The sequence below is a fragment of the Odontesthes bonariensis genome, chromosome 16 (genome assembly GCF_027942865.1).
Source record: "Odontesthes bonariensis isolate fOdoBon6 chromosome 16, fOdoBon6.hap1, whole genome shotgun sequence".
NCBI lineage: Eukaryota > Metazoa > Chordata > Actinopteri > Atheriniformes > Atherinopsidae > Odontesthes > Odontesthes bonariensis.
Window position 1 is genome coordinate 32,405,411 of NC_134521.1, and position 19,226 is coordinate 32,424,636.

Sequence of the window (19,226 nt, forward strand, 5' to 3'; positions counted from 1 at the left end):
AGTAATCGGCGGATCCACCAAACATGGAGGAGGGTACGGAAATTTAACTCGGCTATTTTCATTTTAAAGTTCTTCCAGACGGCGGAGTCGACAGAACCAAAGTCATCTGTAAACACTGCCAAGTTGAATTGTCTTCTCACCGTAGTAATTTCAGTTTAAAATATAGCTGCAAGCAGCGATGTGGGGGTCCTAGCAGAATGGCACAATAGGCAAGGCTTGGGCTGCTCAGGAAGGCGTCGTGAGTCCATCGAGTTTGGCATCGATACATCAATGCATCGCAGAGATACGGCCAAATGTCCCATTTGCGCATCGGCATGGAGTTTGATTGGCTGCCGCGGTTACACGGAAGTTAAATAAAAAAATCCACATAATAACTTATGTGCGGCTTGGTCTGAAGATTCTATGTGCCAAGTCTCGTGGAGATTGGACAATCTTAGGGGCCTGAAATGCGTTTTGAAGGTTTTTGATTAAATTCAAAATGGCGGACAATCCAAGATGGCGCAAATTACGTAATTAAGTGTGTTGACCTCGTCCTTATCCAGGGATTCTATTGATACCTCATTTGTGAAATTTGGACCAAGGGGTCCAAAGATATGAGCAAAAATGCATTTTTGCTACTTATAGCGCCACCTATAGGCCGAACGTCACCAAACTAGTTGGGCCTCTTACCGTAGCAGTCTTGAGTCTGTGTTATAAGTTTGACGTCATGATATCAAATGGTTGCCAAGATATGACCTCACTTCCGGTTTGGGGGCGTCAACCTCGAGTTTGATTGGCTTTTATGGAAAATCGGAAGCCTAATTAAAAATTCCACACGATAACTTTTGTGCGGCTTGGTCTTAAGAGTCTATGTGCCAAGTTTCGTGAAAATTGGACAATCTCTGTGACCTGAAATGCTTTTTTAAGCTTTTTGATAAAATTCAAAATGGCGGAAAATCTAGGCATACGCAAATTGACGTCATAGGGTGCGTTGGACTCGTCATGATCCAAGGATTCCAAGGGTGCCTCATTTTTTTAATTTGGACCATGGAGTCCAAAGTTATTAGGCTGAATGCACTTTGAACTTTGGCGTGTTGGTGGCGCTAGAGAGTAAGTTCTAGGGCCATGAAAATTCTTGAGTTTGCTTTTGGCACTTGGCTGATTAAGTGTGCCAAATTTCACAACTTTTTACCATAGCGTTCATGGGGCTGCCATAGACTTCAATTGCAGCAGAAAGTAGAGGAATAAATATAGCTGCAAGCAGCAATGTGGGGGTCCTAGCAGAATGGCCCAATAGTGAAGGCTTGGGCCTCTCAGGAAGGCGTTGTGAGTCCATGCACCAAGTTTGGCATCGATACATCAATGCATCGCAGAGATACGGCCAAATGTCCCATTTGCGCGTCGGCATGGAGTTTGATTGGCTGCCGTGGTTACACGGAAGTGAAATAAAAAAATCCACATGATAACTTATGTGCGGCTTGGTCTGAAGATTCTATGTGCCAAGTTTCGTGGAGATTGGACAATCTTAGTTGCCTGAAATGCGTTTTGAAGGTTTTTGATTAAATTCAAAATGGCGGACAATCCAAGATGGCGCAAATAACTTCATTGAGTGTGTTGAACTCAACCTTATCCAGGGATTCTATTGATACCTCATTTATGAAATTTGGACCAAGGGGTCCAAAGATATGAGCAAAAATGCATTTTTGCTACTTATAGCGCCACCTATAGGCCGAACGTCACCAAACTTCTTGGGCCCCTTACCTTAGCAGTCTTGAGATTGTGTTATAAGTTTGACGTCAAGATATTAAATGGTTGCCAAGATATGACCTCACTTCCGGTTTGGGGGCGTCAACCTTGAGTTTGATTGGCTTTTATGGAAAAATGGAAGCCTAATTAAAAATTCCACATGATAACTTTTGTGCGGCTTGGTCTTAAGAGTCTATGTGCCAAGTTTCGTGAAAATTGGACAATCTCTGTGACCTGAAATGCTTTTTTAAGCTTTTTGATAAAATTCAAAATGGCGGAAAATCTAAGTATACGCAAATTGACGTCATAGGGTGCGTTGGACTCGTCATGATCCAAGGATTCCAATGATGTCTTGTTTGTGAAATTTGGGCCAAGTATTCAAAAGTTATTAGGCTGAATGCACTTTGAACTTTGGCGTGTTGGTGGCGCTAGAGAGTAAGCTTTTGGGGCATGAAATTTCTTGACTTTGGTTTTGGCACTTGGCTGATTACGTGTGCCAAATTTCACAACTTTCTCGCATAGCGTTCATGGGGCTGCCATAGACTTCAATTGCAGCAGAAACGGATCAATAATAATAATAAGAAAAGCTACTAACACAATGGGTTCCTGCAGCTTCGCTGCTAGGACCCCCAAATATCACTTAAAGGCAAAACACACAACTGATAGCAGCAAGTCATTCAAGGAAACAGACAGTGGAGCGAGGCTTCTACATAAACACTACATAAAGATGCTGATGTTAAAAGTGTGTTTGCACAACAAATGTTATGGCACTTTCATTCATATGGCAGCACATTTAAAATAAAACTAAATGCTAAAGGCTATACACTACTTTTGGATTCATTTTTGGATTTTGCGTACAAATGCGATTAATCGTGATCAGGAAAATCATGTGATTAATTAGATTAAACATTTTAATCGTTGCCCAGGTCTAGTATTTTGGGGAAAACGTGAGCTCGAGTTTCTATCCAAATATCAGAAGTATTCTTTAGTACTTATCTTAATTAAGTTATGGGTAAAACTGGAGACATTTCTGATTGACCTACCGATCAGGGCGTGGACTTGGGACCCCTGGGGCCGTCCTTTAGTGTCTGGTACTGGAACATTGGCTGTGGATCCGGTGGGTTTATGTGGTTTGGGTTTGTAGATTGAAATCAGCTCTTTGGGCCCTTTGTTGTGTTTGTTGAGCAGGATGCACCGTCCTGCTGAGGGAATCAAAGTAAACTCGTTTAAATTTAGCTAGAATAATAGAGAACAGCTCTGGATCCGAAGCAAAAATCAAACACAGAGGAGGTGGTATGATGATGTGGAGGTCTGAGGCTGCCAGTGGAAGCACTGTATTAGTGGCTCACCACAAGGTAAACTTATAGGTCCTATGGCATGAAAATTAATGGAGGCTTTTATATATTTTTATAGGCTTTAGTGGTCCCCTAATACTGTATCTGAGCCTTGGTGCAGAATTACAGCCAGTCCCAAAAATGAGCTTTCCTTAGGATCCTCAGAATGAGCTGTTTAGTGGGGGTGTGGCCTTACTTACGCCCAGGGGCGTAGCCAGGACTTTAGAACAGGCGAGGTCCATGATGCGCGCGCCGAAATTTTTACAATATATATATATATATATATATATATATTTTACATTATATAGTTTTTAATATATAGCCTACATTTATGTATATGTACAATATATATTTATATTTTTTTATGTATTTATTAAATTACAGGTCACACAAGAGTTGTATTGTTTAAATGTCTTTTAATTGTATAAACCAGCATTTATTTTTTTAAATGTACTGTACTAAATTTACATTTTTTTATAGTACACCACCATGTTTTTAAAGAATGTAGGGGGTAACTTTGAACTTGTTGAACTGAATGATGAATGGTAGTGATATTCCAAAATAAAAATAATATTCAAGTAGAAATAAATCATTGCAAATTACAGCCCCTAAAGGTACAAATGGCATCACCTAAAATCTCAACAATCAACTTTTTCATCAAATGCAAGCTGAATCCTCCTATGACCAGAGGCATCCCACCGTCGAAGGATATTCTCCCGGTCCACTTCCACTTTGTGTTATTTTTCTCTCTCTTAGTTCTGCACACATAAACGCAAAAAGCCGAAAGTCTATCAACGTATATCATAGGCCTTCCAATTTACAATCAAATTACCTTTCACGGATAGTCTATGCTTTTACATGAGCCTATGTTAGAGATTATAAGGAACACCTTTAGTCACAAAAAAGATTTATGGGGGGGTAATAAAGTGATTTATGACAGGTGACCTTTTGACCCCCGTATGTCCGGTCACATCAAAGGGTTAGCTCACATCAAAGGGTTAGCGATAACAAGTGGCTGGTGGTGGGCGTTAGGGGGGTTCAATATGTTTTGAGTAGTAACAGTATTGACAATCAAATCAAATTTATTTGTATAACACATTTCGTGTACAAAACAATTCAAAGTACTTCACGTAAAATAAAAGCAAATCAAGTCAAGTCTTTTGTTGTCAGATACACAGAACAACAGAGTCGGGCACTGAATTTCATGACATAAACAGGCAATATAAAATATAAAATATACATTTTACGTTAATTACTAGTGCTATACTGAACATATAATACACATAATAACCTATGCTAATCTAAGACCTATACTAACCTAGAAACCCATGATAAAAATACAATAAAAGGGATGCATTTCAGCAGGGAGTGTAAGAAGCATTAAAATATATAAAAGAATATAAAGAGAAACAAATAAAATAATTCAAATGAATTTAAAAACAAGCAAATGTCCAGATAAATTAAAATATATCGTGCAGATTCCATGCATAGACACATGAGAAAAGAAATGTTTTTAACCTGGATTTAAAAATGTCTCCATTTGGTGAAAGTTTAATCTCCACTGGCAGTTTGTTCCACCTGTTTGCAGCATAACAGCTAAATCCTGCTTCTCTGTGTTTTATAAATAAAAAGGTTTAATGGTTAATAGGAATGCAGACAGGCTGTAGATAGTTTAAATGCTAATATGTTAAAGTTTACACGAGACTGTCAGACGTTTCAAATGGCATTGAGGCAAATCAAGGTGTGAGTTTCCACAGCAGGGGTCCACGGGAACCTGAAAAAAAAAAAAAAAAAAAGATTATTCAAGAAAACCCCTGAAACAGGAAGCACAGAGAGCTGTTAATGTAATCTCACACCAACAGTATATCTGCATCCGCACCAGACAAGAATAACTCAATAAACTGGCTTATGTTACCTCTCATACTTTATGTTACTTTGCTGCTAAAAGATTTATTTATCTCCAGTTGAGCAGTGTAAAGAACATTTACTCAACATTTAATTAGCTATATTCAATATGATCTGCTGTATTCAATGCAATTTATTATTAATAAAGGTAATCACACACACACAGCCAGAGACAGACAACGACAAGTTTTCAGGAGTGCTGACAGTTTTCTATGTGTTAAATCTCAGGGAAACTTCATCTGAGAGCAAATACTAAACCAGACAGATTTGTCAGCCTTCTTCAGGCAGGCTACTTCTAATGAGTAAGAAGACTACTCAGATAATAACATTCCTTATATTTTTTCAAAGGCAGAATATAGCATTTGAATAGTCCCAAGTCAAAGGTGAAAGTGGATAACATTAGACTCTACTCTTCAAAAGCTTCAATAAACCAATTCACATATATTCCTGATAAAATAATGTTAATATTGCAACATTCCAAAATAATGGACCTGAATCCGACTTAACGTCTGATTGTAGTATTAGGAGATAACCTAAGTGTACTTAAGATGTTAACCAGCAAACAAGGCCTGAGTTCATTCAGCCTTAAAGACTTCAGACTCTGCTTAATCCATCCTTCATTTGAAATCAAAACACGATAACCTCAACTGAGATGATTTTGATGTAAGATTCAAACATGGACAGTTGTTCGATTTGGTGAGTAAATACTGGAACAAGTGAGCATGCAAAGAAAACATACTGATCTCCTGGAGACTCAGAATTAAATATAATAAAAAATGATCAAAGTCTAATCTTTCTTGAATTGTTTAAAACATTGGGTACTGCAAAAAAAAAAAAAAAAAAAAACCTCACTGATACGACAGAACAATGTGATAATTTCACCCCGTTTCTTACAGAAACAAATTATGTAAAAATGTCCAAAAAAAAAAAAAAAAGATTATTCAAGAAAAGCTGTTAATGTAATCTCACACCAACAGTATGTCTGCATCCGCACCAGACAAGAATAACTCAATAAACTGGCTTATGTTACCCCTCATACTTTATATTACTTTGCTGCTAAAAGATTTAATCTCCAGTTGAGCAGTGTAAAGAACATTCACGCAACATTTAATTAGCTATATTCAATATGATCTGTTGTATTCATTGCAATTCATTATTAATAAAGGTAATCACACATGGCCAAAGACAATCAACTAAGTTGTCAGGAGTGCTGACAGTTTTCTATGCGTTAAATCTCAGGGAAACTTCATCTGAGAGCAAATACTAAACCAGACAGATTTGTCAGCCTTCTTCAGGTAGGCTACTTCTAAATAGGAGTCTGCACACCTATTAACTAACCCGGGGTTAATAAAAGCTTACAAAAAACAAACCAAAAAAAAAAACCTTACTGATTCTATCTTTTATTCTGAGATCTTGTGAATTTCCAGTTAAACATTTATATCAGATATGTGTAACAGATAGTTAGATGTACAAGTCATATCCTGCATTTACTGTTACAATGTTAACTCAAATGTGAACTAAATCTACATGGAGAGTTGTTCGATTTGATGAGTGAATACTGGAACAAGTGAGCATGCAAAGAAAACATACTGATCTCCTGGAGACTCAGAATTAAATATAATAAAAAATGATCAAAGTCTAAAAAAGACAGAAAAATGAAAATAAGTTCAAACATCAAGTCAATATCCACCATTTCCTGAAAAAATATAGGCAACTTTTCGCATGTGTTTTCCTACTATATGGTAATGATGATATAGTAATATTTTACTACATTATTCTGTTTTATTGTTGCTTTCCTGTTCCCTGATCATTATAGATGATGATAAAAAGACAAAAAGAAAAAAAAAGTTTTAAAAAAACAAGTTCATAATCACTCAATTCCAATATTTCCTGAACATAATGAGATTCAAAATGGATGCCACCTGATCACGTCATAATATGCAAATTAGATCAATAATTTCATACCCCACATAAACTATGGATCATGGGCAACATTTTTCTAATGTACAGTAGGCATCTATCTTTAACCCCCTTTCAGCCACCAGCTTTTGAAATATTAATGTCAAAATCCAGTAATTTCAAAAAACAATCTTGGCGCCTAAAGGGTTAATATTGCAACATTCCAAAATAATGGACCTGAATCCGACTTAACGTCTGATTGTAGTATTAGGAGATAACCTAAGTGTACTTAAGATGTTAACCAGCAAACAAGGCCTGAGTTCATTCAGCCTTAAAGACTTCAGACTCTGCTTAATCCATCCTTCATTTGAAATCAAAACACGATAACCTCAACTGAGACGACTTTGATGTAAGATTCAAACATGGAGAGTTGTTCGATTTGATGAGTAAATACTGGAACAAGTGAGCATGCAAAGAAAACATACTGATCTCCTGGAGACTCAGAATTGTTTTTCTGATAGTTTATGCCCCACGAAAGAATTGATTAAGCTGAAATTAAAACTCCATGCTTTAGTTTTGCATAAAGACCTTATAAATGTACACTCTATGCCCACCAAACTCTTTTATGCTCTTAGATTTTACATGAATGTAACCTTAAAACCAATACTAATATTATTCTTAAGCTTGATTTGTAAAATATTTTGAACATGAACAACTTTTCTTGATCTTAATTGCTAGTAATTTGTAGGTCTTAAATCAACTTAAGCTGAAGGCGCTAGCCAGATTCTTTAACCCCATTTCCCCACCTTGGTTTATTTAAGACAACTACGTATTTATCTTAAACAGAATACCGGCACACAATCGGTTCTAGTCTGGAATAGTTACTGTAGTGGATTTTTTTTTATCAAGTGAGTAAGAAGACTACTCAGATAATAACAAGACAAAATCCAGATTTTGTCTTTCCTTATATTTATTCAAAGGCAGAATATAGCATCAAAGAACAAATAAGGCTCCTCTGTTCTATATCTAAGATAAGATAGGTGTCTCTTTATAACCCCCTAGAGTTAATCTCCCCAGAAAGTATCAACCATAAACCCCCCTCTGTCTTCTCTCACTGACCACTGAAGACAGGCAACACAGGCCACTCTGTAAAATCAATATTAAAGGGGATATTTAAAAAGCGAAACGTTATTTCATTTAACTAAAAGAGGGCAGGAGGGTTAAATTAACCACACAATATTAAAGGATAAGACCGGTTTTTTGACATTGGGCCCTTGATTTCACATTATAGCATGATGTTCTACTCACCCCTGCTTGTTGTTTGTCATTTGGAGCTGTTCCGAAGATATTCGCGAGGCGTCTGGCTGCTCTCTTGAGATATTCGGCCATGAAACGGTTTCCTATGGGCAAGCTCATACAGGCACAAACTATGCTGTTTATAATTTATTAATTACTCTACACTAGAACTGATAACGTGGAGGTGCGTCGCTTACTTAAAAAAATCCGGGTTATTGTAATTTTGATTTTTTTGTCGTAAAGTGGGTGTTACTGACGTCCTCCTCGTGCTACTGCCACAGGCAGCCCACAGACCTGCTGCCTATTTATTCATTCGGCTAAAATTCAAAATTAGTAACCCGGATTTTTTTAAGTAAGCGACGCACCTCCACGTTATCAGTGCTGGTGTAGAGTAATTAATAAATTATAAACAGCATAGTTTGTGCCTGTATGAGCTTGCCCATAGGAAACCGTTTCATGGCCGAATATCTCAAGAGAGCAGCCAGACGCCTCGCGAATATCTTCGGAACAGCTCCAAATGACAAACAACAAGCAGGGTTGAGTAGAACATCATGTTATAATGTGAAATCAAGGGCCCAATGTCAAAAAACCGGTCTTATCCTTTAAATATTCTGCATCTAATGATTAATTTCTCACATCTTTGAATTACTACTCGTGCGAACATTTCATGACACAGAAAATGTATCCTAAATTGTATATCCAACCAACATGAAAATTCCATACACTGCAGATGATGGCAGCAATAACCAGTGTTTCAATCTTATTCTACTTTTTATTACCATTACCATTATTTTATAACCAAAGACAAACTATGCCTTTCAACAAATTTAAAAACTAGACTGGATACAAATTAGCACGTTCACCAAATGCAGTCTAAAACAGCAATCAAAGAGATGATAGATTAATTTCAGAAGTTGGGTATAGGGAGACTTTCCAATAAAGAATATCAATTTGCTATCTGGAGGGACCAACATTGGATATAAATCAGTTAATTTACGTGTTGAGGGTCGACTAAGATAAAACAATCCTAGTTTTTCCCCGTTGTTCTTAATATCTGACCATCCCACACCTGGACTCAAAATAGTGTAACATGATGTGGAAAGTTTGAAATGCAATGAAATTACACACAAACTGTTAGACTGGTATTCAGCATCCGAGCCAATGTCCCACAGTTAGACCTTGTGAGGGTTCTAACCAGAGATGTATAGTAACGAAGTAGAACTACTTCACTACTCTACTTAAGTACTAAAATGCTGTATCTATACTCTACTGGAGTATTATTTTTTTCTCCTACTTCCACTTTTACTTCAGTACATATTTTCAACGAGTTTAGTACTTTTACTCCGATACATTTTTATGGACTGCATCGTTACTCGTTATTATAAACGCACACACACACACACACACACACACACACACACACACACACACACACATATAAAAACGTACACTCATTCATGCACAAACACACCCACACGCATACAAACACGCAAACATGCATATAAAAACACACACAGAGAGACACACAAGCATGCACATAGTTTAAGAAGGGGAAAAGTTGTAAAGAAAAAAAAAGCACAAGCAGGGAAGAGAGGGGAGGGATGCTTTAAATGGAGAGGGGACATGCTTGATCTGTTTGTTCACAAAGAGTTAAGCCCAATGTTTTCAGGTGTTCTAATCACTTTTTGTTTTTACATGGCATTTGTATTTGTATGTGGCCTAACTGGCCTTGAGATTTTTTTAACAAGGATGAAAAGAAAAAATGACAAGGATGTAAAGAAAATGTGTAATGTGTGAAGTGATGGGAGATGCTTTAAAGGGGGAAGGGACATACTTGCCAATACATATTCTTTTGTTCAAAAGAGTTAAGCGCAATGTTTAAAGGTGCTCTTGTACACTCCGCTGTACTGCTGTGACAGCCAAACATTTTGAATAATATAAACAATTTGATTTTCAAACTTTCGACCGATTTCTTTAATAACTACACTACACAATACTTTTACTTTTACTTTCAGTACTTGAGTAGTAATTTTAAAAATAAACTACTTGCAATACTTAAGTACAAAACATGTTTAATACTTTAATACTTCCACTTAAGTACGGTGCTTAAAAAGCAATTCTACTTCTACTCAAGTCACTTTTTTGATAGAGTACTTGTACTTCTACTCAAGTCTGAATCGTTTGTACTTTATACATGTATGGTTCTAACACTTTATTCTTTTCCTGAAATAGATGAAAAGATCGATTCAAATGACTAGTTATTTAGGAAGCTGCAGTTTGGGGTGCTGTTAAACTTTACAGCGTACTTTTATCGCCCAGCAAAAACATCTAACGTGTTCATGAATGATGGACTGACTCTGCATCAGTACTATTAGCCTAAGCTAGCCTGGCTGACGCGTCCACAATCTCGATGAGATGGTGGTCTGGGAACTAGGTGTGCATTTTCTCGTATTTGAGGCGTGGTTTACGAATGCCTAGAGCCGTTTATTGGGCGCTACGAATGTCTATCAAATGACGTCAGGTTCTTCCCATGCTGCTTTGCGCGCGATTCATAGCCAATTGTATCACTTATACCAGATGACGACAGAAATTCGACGAGGAAGAAGAAAAAAAAGTAAAATAAAAGTAAACTTGCGCTCTAAGCTCCTTAAATTGACAACAAAGTAGGCCTATATGCTATATTCTACATGAATTTTTATGTTGTAGAGTTGTGAATTTATTTTAATAATGGAGAAATTGAGCAGCCTTGCTTTGTTGTCTACAGTAGTAGATCAACCCTCATCTTACTTTGAAGCTCCCAGCTCCCAGAAGTGACGTCAACGAAGCTTTAGCAGCAGAAAAGCTATCAGGCTTGTGTTGATAATAATAAACTCCTGGACTATGTACAAACTTCCAAATGCATCGTTTTGTGAGTACAGACCATATTTGTGCTACTGTAGAAGTTTGGTGTCATGGCATGTGATTTTAGTGTGGTAATTTTGGAGATACTGCCAGGGTCCGTCAGCGCTTGTACTAAGCTATTCGGGATAACTCAGTAACTCAGCTGATGTTCAGCCAATATCGGAAAAACTTCGGGTGGGCTACTTGGCTGGATGTCACGGTTCAAATGACCCTAGGGTGAATCTACTCCGAAACACTTTCTAATGCTGCATCGAACGGTAACGTTGTGTCCGCTGTCATGTTGGATTAACACTCTACAATCTTCGGTGTAGCGCATAGACGTCGTCATCTTCTTGCTGCCCCCCCCCGTTCTGTGATTGGTTCCCAAACTCTGGCAAAAATAAGGGCGGTGGTTTCCAGGCTGACTTTGCAGTGAGAATGAAATCGAGCGCAAAGCAGCATGGGAATTCCCAGGCTAAGCCTAAGCTGCGTTAGAGCGCAAAGGTGATCCATTTAAATGTCAAATGCTTTCTTCTTGTAGCCTGCACCTTTAACTGAACATTGTCAAATACATCTACACTAACCCAGTTATCAAACAGCCCAGGTTTCTTTACACTGTTTCTTGGTAGTCAGTCAAGATCAGCTGTAAATCATCCCCACACAGAGCCGTAGTTACACAGCAGCCGGGCAGTTAAAGAAATCTACCCGCAGTCCAGGAGGCTGGAGCCGGTTTGGAAGAGACATTTTATTACTACCCAGTAAAACAATCAGGAGACCATCTTATGTAGGTAGCACTTAATATAGAGGAATTACAATGATATGTTTAAAGAAAGAAAAGAAAAAAATAATACGCACATAATTTACAACTTTGAGGACTGCTGCTATTGCGAACAGCGTCAACCGTAACATTTTCACTCTCACCTGCTTTTTTTTTTTTTGCTGCACCAACCGATCAACCGGTCTGGTCTGTAGGTAGTTTAGGGGCCCCGCAACGCTTTAGACCGAAAATGTGTGGAGAGAGAGCGGCGCGGACCGAAAGAGTTTCCGTGGCACGTGCATGCAGGGACAATCTGACCAGGCCTCAGTCGGACATCAAAGACCCCTCCCACTTCAGTCACGGAAGATTTTACTCTACTCCCCCAAAGGTAAGAGGTTCAACGGCACCAAAAACAACCACATTCCACAGCAACTTCATCAACCGCGCTAAAAATATCAGTTAAGCAGCTTCACCATACATGTATAAAGTACAAACGATTCAGACTTGAGTAGAAGTACAAGTACTCTATCAAAAAAGTGACTTGAGTAGAAGTAGAATTGCTTTTTAAGCACCGTACTTAAGTGGAAGTATTAAAGTATTAAACATGTTTTGTACTTAAGTATTGCAAGTAGTTTATTTTTAAAATTACTACTCAAGTACTGAAAGTAAAAGTAAAAGTATTGTGTAGTGTAGTTATTAAAGAAATCGGTCGAAAGTTTGAAGTTTACTTTTATTTTACTTTTTTTTCTTCTTCCTCGTCGAATTTCTGTCGTCATCTGGTATAAGTGATACAATTGGCTATGAATCGCGCGCAAAGCAGCATGGGAAGAACCTGACGTCATTTGATAGACATTCGTAGCGCCCAATAAACGGCTCTAGGCATTCGTAAACCACGCCTCAAATACGAGAAAATGCACACCTAGTTCCCAGACCACCATCTCATCGAGATTGTGGACGCGTCAGCCAGGCTAGCTTAGGCTAATAGTACTGATGCAGAGTCAGTCCATCATTCATGAACACGTTAGATGTTTTTGCTGGGCGATAAAAGTACGCTGTAAAGTTTAACAGCACCCCAAACTGCAGCTTCCTAAATAACTAGTCATTTGAATCGATCTTTTCATCTATTTCAGGAAAAGAATAAAGTGTTAGAACCATACATGTATAAAGTACAAACGATTCAGACTTGAGTAGAAGTACAAGTACTCTATCAAAAAAGTGACTTGAGTAGAAGTAGAATTGCTTTTTAAGCACCGTACTTAAGTGGAAGTATTAAAGTATTAAACATGTTTTGTACTTAAGTATTGCAAGTAGTTTATTTTTAAAATTACTACTCAAGTACTGAAAGTAAAAGTAAAAGTATTGTGTAGTGTAGTTATTAAAGAAATCGGTCGAAAGTTTGAAAATCAAATTGTTTATATTATTCAAAATGTTTGGCTGTCACAGCAGTACAGCGGAGTGTACAAGAGCACCTTTAAACATTGCGCTTAACTCTTTTGAACAAAAGAATATGTATTGGCAAGTATGTCCCTTCCCCCTTTAAAGCATCTCCCATCACTTCACACATTACACATTTTCTTTACATCCTTGTCATTTTTTCTTTTCATCCTTGTTAAAAAAATCTCAAGGCCAGTTAGGCCACATACAAATACAAATGCCATGTAAAAACAAAAAGTGATTAGAACACCTGAAAACATTGGGCTTAACTCTTTGTGAACAAACAGATCAAGCATGTCCCCTCTCCATTTAAAGCATCCCTCCCCTCTCTTCCCTGCTTGTGCTTTTTTTTTCTTTACAACTTTTCCCCTTCTTAAACTATGTGCATGCTTGTGTGTCTCTCTGTGTGTGTTTTTATATGCATGTTTGCGTGTTTGTATGCGTGTGGGTGTGTTTGTGCATGAATGAGTGTACGTTTTTATATGTGTGTGTGTGTGTGTGTGTGTGTGTGTGTGTGTGTGTGTGTGTGTGCGTTTATAATAACGAGTAACGATGCAGTCCATAAAAATGTATCGGAGTAAAAGTACTAAACTCGTTGAAAATATGTACTGAAGTAAAAGTGGAAGTAGGAGAAAAAAATAATACTCCAGTAGAGTATAGATACAGCATTTTAGTACTTAAGTAGAGTAGTGAAGTAGTTCTACTTCGTTACTATACATCTCTGGTTAGAACCCTCACAAGGTCTAACTGTGGGACATTGGCTCGGATGCTGAATACCAGTCTAACAGTTTGTGTGTAATTTCATTGCATTTCAAACTTTCCACATCATGTTACACTATTTTGAGTCCAGGTGTGGGATGGTCAGATATTAAGAACAACGGGGAAAAACTAGGATTGTTTTATCTTAGTCGACCCTCAACACGTAAATTAACTGATTTATATCCAATGTTGGTCCCTCCAGATAGCAAATTGATATTCTTTATTGGAAAGTCTCCCTATACCCAACTTCTGAAATTAATCTATCATCTCTTTGATTGCTGTTTTAGACTGCATTTGGTGAACGTGCTAATTTGTATCCAGTCTAGTTTTTAAATTTGTTGAAAGGCATAGTTTGTCTTTGGTTATAAAATAATGGTAATGGTAATAAAAAGTAGAATAAGATTGAAACACTGGTTATTGCTGCCATCATCTGCAGTGTATGGAATTTTCATGTTGGTTGGATATACAATTTAGGATACATTTTCTGTGTCATGAAATGTTCGCACGAGTAGTAATTCAAAGATGTGAGAAATTAATCATTAGATGCAGAATATTTAAAGGATAAGACCGGTTTTTTGACATTGGGCCCTTGATTTCACATTATAACATGATGTTCTACTCAACCCTGCTTGTTGTTTGTCATTTGGAGCTGTTCCGAAGATATTCGCGAGGCGTCTGGCTGCTCTCTTGAGATATTCGGCCATGAAACGGTTTCCTATGGGCAAGCTCATACAGGCACAAACTATGCTGTTTATAATTTATTAATTACTCTACACCAGCACTGATAACGTGGAGGTGCGTCGCTTACTTAAAAAAATCCGGGTTACTAATTTTGAATTTTAGCCGAATGAATAAATAGGCAGCAGGTCTGTGGGCTGCCTGTGGCAGTAGCACGAGGAGGACGTCAGTAACACCCACTTTACGACAAAAAAATCAAAATTACAATAACCCGGATTTTTTTAAGTAAGCGACGCACCTCCACGTTATCAGTTCTAGTGTAGAGTAATTAATAAATTATAAACAGCATAGTTTGTGCCTGTATGAGCTTGCCCATAGGAAACCGTTTCATGGCCGAATATCTCAAGAGAGCAGCCAGACGCCTCGCGAATATCTTCGGAACAGCTCCAAATGACAAACAACAAGCAGGGGTGAGTAGAACATCATGCTATAATGTGAAATCAAGGGCCCAATGTCAAAAAACCGGTCTTATCCTTTAATATTGTGTGGTTAATTTAACCCTCCTGCCCTCTTTTAGTTAAATGAAATAACGTTTCGCTTTTTAAATATCCCCTTTAATATTGATTTTACAGAGTGGCCTGTGTTGCCTGTCTTCAGTGGTCAGTGAGAGAAGACAGAGGGGGGTTTATGGTTGATACTTTCTGGGGAGATTAACTCTAGGGGGTTATAAAGAGACACCTATCTTATCTTAGATATAGAACAGAGGAGCCTTATTTGTTCTTTGATGCTATATTCTGCCTTTGAATAAATATAAGGAAAGACAAAATCTGGATTTTGTCTTGTTATTATCTGAGTAGTCTTCTTACTCACTTGATAAAAAAAAATCCACTACAGTAACTATTCCAGACTAGAACCGATTGTGTGCCGGTATTCTGTTTAAGATAAATACGTAGTTGTCTTAAATAAACCAAGGTGGGGAAATGGGGTTAAAGAATCTGGCTAGCGCCTTCAGCTTAAGTTGATTTAAGACCTACAAATTACTAGCAATTAAGATCAAGAAAAGTTGTTCATGTTCAAAATATTTTACAAATCAAGCTTAAGAATAATATTAGTATTGGTTTTAAGGTTACATTCATGTAAAATCTAAGAGCATAAAAGAGTTTGGTGGGCATAGAGTGTACATTTATAAGGTCTTTATGCAAAACTAAAGCATGGAGTTTTAATTTCAGCTTAATCAATTCTTTCGTGGGGCATAAACTATCAGAAAAACAATTCTGAGTCTCCAGGAGATCAGTATGTTTTCTTTGCATGCTCACTTGTTCCAGTATTTACTCATCAAATCGAACAACTCTCCATGTTTGAATCTTACATCAAAGTCGTCTCAGTTGAGGTTATCGTGTTTTGATTTCAAATGAAGGATGGATTAAGCAGAGTCTGAAGTCTTTAAGGCTGAATGAACTCAGGCCTTGTTTGCTGGTTAACATCTTAAGTACACTTAGGTTATCTCCTAATACTACAATCAGACGTTAAGTCGGATTCAGGTCCATTATTTTGGAATGTTGCAATATTAACCCTTTAGGCGCCAAGATTGTTTTTTGAAATTACTGGATTTTGACATTAATATTTCAAAAGCTGGTGGCTGAAAGGGGGTTAAAGATAGATGCCTACTGTACATTAGAAAAATGTTGCCCATGATCCATAGTTTATGTGGGGTATGAAATTATTGATCTAATTTGCATATTATGACGTGATCAGGTGGCATCCATTTTGAATCTCATTATGTTCAGGAAATATTGGAATTGAGTGATTATGAACTTGTTTTTTTAAAACTTTTTTTTTCTTTTTGTCTTTTTATCATCATCTATAATGATCAGGGAACAGGAAAGCAACAATAAAACAGAATAATGTAGTAAAATATTACTATATCATCATTACCATATAGTAGGAAAACACATGCGAAAAGTTGCCTATATTTTTTCAGGAAATGGTGGATATTGACTTGATGTTTGAACTTATTTTCATTTTTCTGTCTTTTTTAGACTTTGATCATTTTTTATTATATTTAATTCTGAGTCTCCAGGAGATCAGTATGTTTTCTTTGCATGCTCACTTGTTCCAGTATTCACTCATCAAATCGAACAACTCTCCATGTAGATTTAGTTCACATTTGAGTTAACATTGTAACAGTAAATGCAGGATATGACTTGTACATCTAACTATCTGTTACACATATCTGATATAAATGTTTAACTGGAAATTCACAAGATCTCAGAATAAAAGATAGAATCAGTAAGGTTTTTTTTTTTGGTTTGTTTTTTGTAAGCTTTTATTAACCCCGGGTTAGTTAATAGGTGTGCAGACTCCTATTTAGAAGTAGCCTACCTGAAGAAGGCTGACAAATCTGTCTGGTTTAGTATTTGCTCTCAGATGAAGTTTCCCTGAGATTTAACGCATAGAAAACTGTCAGCACTCCTGACAACTTAGTTGATTGTCTTTGGCCATGTGTGATTACCTTTATTAATAATGAATTGCAATGAATACAACAGATCATATTGAATATAGCTAATTAAATGTTGCGTGAATGTTCTTTACACTGCTCAACTGGAGATTAAATCTTTTAGCAGCAAAGTAATATAAAGTATGAGGGGTAACATAAGCCAGTTTATTGAGTTATTCTTGTCTGGTGCGGATGCAGACATACTGTTGGTGTGAGATTACATTAACAGCTTTTCTTGAATAATCTTTTTTTTTTTTTTTTGGACATTTTTACATAATTTGTTTCTGTAAGAAACGGGGTGAAATTATCACATTGTTCTGTCGTATCAGTGAGGTTTTTTTTTTTTTTTTTTTTTGCAGTACCCAATGTTTTAAACAATTCAAGAAAGATTAGACTTTGATCATTTTTTATTATATTTAATTCTGAGTCTCCAGGAGATCAGTATGTTTTCTTTGCATGCTCACTTGTTCCAGTATTTACTCACCAAATCGAACAACTGTCCATGTTTGAATCTTACATCAAAATCATCTCAGTTGAGGTTATCGTGTTTTGATTTCAAATGAAGGATGGATTAAGCAGAGTCTGAAGTCTTTAAGGCTGAATGAACTCAGGCCTTGTTTGCTGGTTAACATCTTAAGTACACTTAGGTTATCTCCTAATACTACAATCAGACGTTAAGTCGGATTCAGGTCCATTATTTTGGAATGTTGCAATATTAACATTATTTTATCAGGAATATATGTGAATTGGTTTATTGAAGCTTTTGAAGAGTAGAGTCTAATGTTATCCACTTTCACCTTTGACTTGGGACTATTCAAATGCTATATTCTGCCTTTGAAAAAATATAAGGAATGTTATTATCTGAGTAGTCTTCTTACTCATTAGAAGTAGCCTGCCTGAAGAAGGCTGACAAATCTGTCTGGTTTAGTATTTGCTCTCAGATGAAGTTTCCCTGAGATTTAACACATAGAAAACTGTCAGCACTCCTGAAAACTTGTCGTTGTCTGTCTCTGGCTGTGTGTGTGTGATTACCTTTATTAATAATAAATTGCATTGAATACAGCAGATCATATTGAATATAGCTAATTAAATGTTGAGTAAATGTTCTTTACACTGCTCAACTGGAGATAAATAAATCTTTTAGCAGCAAAGTAACATAAAGTATGAGAGGTAACATAAGCCAGTTTATTGAGTTATTCTTGTCTGGTGCGGATGCAGATATACTGTTGGTGTGAGATTACATTAACAGCTCTCTGTGCTTCCTGTTTCAGGGGTTTTCTTGAATAATCTTTTTTTTTTTTTTTTTTTCAGGTTCCCGTGGACCCCTGCTGTGGAAACTCACACCTTGATTTGCCTCAATGCCATTTGAAACGTCTGACAGTCTCGTGTAAACTTTAACATATTAGCATTTAAACTATCTACAGCCTGTCTGCATTCCTATTAACCATTAAACCTTTTTATTTATAAAACACAGAGAAGCAGGATTTAGCTGTTATGCTGCAAACAGGTGGAACAAACTGCCAGTGGAGATTAAACTTTCACCAAATGGAGACATTTTTAAATCCAGGTTAAAAACATTTCTTTTCTCATGTGTCTATGCATGGAATCTGCACGATATATTTTAATTTATCTGGACATTTGCTTGTTTTTAAATTCATTTGAATTATTTTATTTGTTTCTCTTTATATTCTTTTATATATTTTAATGCTTCTTACACTCCCTGCTGAAATGCATCCCTTTTATTGTATTTTTATCATGGGTTTCTAGGTTAGTATAGGTCTTAGATTAGCATAGGTTATTATGTGTATTATATGTTCAGTATAGCACTAGTAATTAACGTAAAATGTATATTTTATAGTATCTATATTGCCTGTTTATGTCATGAATTTCAGTGCCCGACTCTGTTGTTCTGTGTATCTGACAACAAAAGACTTGACTTGATTTGCTTTTATTTTACGTGAAGTACTTTGAATTGTTTTGTACACGAAATGTGTTATACAAATAAATTTGATTTGATTGTCAATACTGTTACTACTCAAAACATATTGAACCCCCCTAACGC